Source organism: Populus nigra, chromosome 2 (assembly GCF_951802175.1).
Source record: "Populus nigra chromosome 2, ddPopNigr1.1, whole genome shotgun sequence".
In the NCBI taxonomy this organism is placed as follows: Eukaryota; Viridiplantae; Streptophyta; class Magnoliopsida; order Malpighiales; family Salicaceae; genus Populus; species Populus nigra.
Window position 1 is genome coordinate 19,912,222 of NC_084853.1, and position 2,500 is coordinate 19,914,721.

The window sequence follows — 2,500 nt, forward strand, 5'->3', positions numbered from 1 at the left end:
CCAGACAATGGGGCAGTGGCAGCGCGGATTTGTGCAGCTGCAGGTTCGTCGGGGAAAATCGGCAGCGCAGATTTTTCGACGAACAGGGGCTGGACCGGCCGGGCCAGGCAGGAAAATTCGTCAGGGGGGCACGCTGACGAAAACAGGGGCTGCGGAGTGGAAAATCGGCAGCGCAGATTTTTCGACGAACAGGGGCTGGACCGGCCGGGCCAGGCAGGAAAATTCGTCAGGGGGGCACGCTGACGAAAAGAGGGGCTGCCGCGTGGAAAATCGGCAGCGCAGATTTTTCGACGAACAGGGGCTGGACCGGCCGGGCCAGGCAGGAAAATTCGTCAGGGGGGCACGCTGACGAAAAGAGGGGCTGCCGCGTGGAAAATCGGCAGCGCAGATTTTTCGACGAACAGGGGCTGGACCGGCCGGGCCAGGCAGGAAAATTCGTCAGGGGGGCACGCTGACGAAAAGAGGGGCTGCCGCGTGGAAAATCGGCAGCGCAGATTTTTCGACGAACATTCGTCAGGGGGGCACGCTGAGGAAAACAGGGGCTGCCGCGTGGAAAATCGGCAGCGCAGATTTTTCGACGAACATTCGTCAGGGGGGCACGCTGAGGAAAACAGGGGCTGCCGCGTGGAAAATCGGCAGCGCAGATTTTTCGACGAACAGGGGCTGGATGCTGGACCGGCCGGGCCAGGCAGGAAAATTCGTCAGGGGGGCACGCTGACGAAAAGAGGGGCTGCCGCGTGGAAAATCGGCAGCGCAGATTTTTCGACGAACAGGGGCTGGACTGGCCGGGCCAGGCAGGAAAATTCGTCAGGGGGGCACGCTGACGAAAAGAGGGGCTGCCGCGTGGAAAATCGGCAGCGCAGATTTTTCGACGAACAGGGGCTGGACGCTGGACTGGGCCAGGCAGGAAAATTCGTCAGGGGGGCACGCTGACGAAAACAGGGGCTGCCGCGTGGAATGGCAGCCTACACGCAGATGCGAATTCGGCAGCGCACGATGGCTTGAGCAGGTCATGGGTTCGACTTGGCGCGATCTGAAACCTGGACGAGGGACTGTCGACGCTGGACGAGCCAGCGCGGTGGCCTGTCGTGCCCCGTTCAGGGGGGGCCTGCCGCGGAGACAGCCCTCGCGGGCTCGACAGCGCAGGCCAGCGTCCCCGACGTCGCTGGCCGCGGCAGGCGAGCTGCCGGGGTTCCCGCATTCCTACAAGAAAACGTCGTGCTTTCCACATGAAACCAATCCAGTAAAATCAGCCATATTTTTATGAGGCTGCCCACTGAATTTGGGGTCATTCCGGGCCGGTTCCTAGTTTTGCGGATTTACTCGATTTCTAATGGTAGGAAAATTAAAACAAATACTTCCCGACCTCGAAAAATTCTGGGAAAATTAATGAAGGTGGATTGGATTTTTGCCAACCTCTGTGCAAAATTTCAGCTCAAAATACCAAGAAATGAATTTTTTAGAGGGGGGGTGACAGCTGGGACCTAGTAGTGTCTCCCCCTGCCAGAGCTGCAATGACACTTATTGCTCTTTAGGGAGCCACCAGGCCGGCGCCCCTCAAAGACCACACGCGCGCGCGCGCCCGCCCGCGCTGGGCGCTGGGGCGCTGGGGCCTGAGGGCCTGGGGCCCTTGGGGGCCCTTGGGCGCTTGGGCGCGCGCGCGCGGCCCCCGCAGCCATGCCGCGCTGCGCGACGCGCGGACAGCCCCTGCTGGCTTGCTCTCTCGCCCGCGGGGGGGCTGCCTTCGGGCCCTGGCCCCCCGCGTTCTGGCCTGCCCCCTGCGTGGGAGAGGCTAGGCGCTGCAGGGGCCAGCCCGACGTCGCTGGCCGCGGCAGGCGACAGCCCCTGCTGGCTTGCTCTCTCGCCCGCGGGGGGGCTGCCTTCGGGCCCTGGCCCCCCGCGTTCTGGCCTGCCCCCCGCGTGGGAGAGGCTAGGCGCTGCAGGGGCCAGCCCGACGTCGCTGGCCGCGGCAGGCGACAGCCCCTGCTGGCTTGCTCTCTCGCCCGCGGGGGGGCTGCCTTCGGGCCCTGGCCCCCCGCGTTCTGGCCTGCCCCCCGCGTGGGAGAGGCTAGGCGCTGCAGGGGCCAGCCCGACGTCGCTGGCCGCGGCAGGCGAGCCGCCGGGGTTCCCGCATTCCTTCAACAAAACGTCGTGCTTTCCACATGAAATCAATCCAGTAAAATCAGCCATATTTTTATGAGGCTGCCCACTGAATTTGGGGTCATTCCGAGCCGGTTCCTATTTTTTCCGATTTCCTCGATTTTTAATGGTAGGAAAATAAAAAAAAATACTTCCCGACCTCGAAAAATTCTGGAAAAATTAATAAAGTTGGATTGGATTTTTGCCAACCTCTGTGCAAAATTTCAGCTCAAAATACCAAGAAATGAATTTTTTAGAGGGGGGGTGACAGCTGGGACCTAGTAGTGTCTCCCCCTGCCAGAGCTTCAATGACACTTATTGCTCTTTAGGGGGGTGCCCCCTGACTGGCCATGGGGCGCGC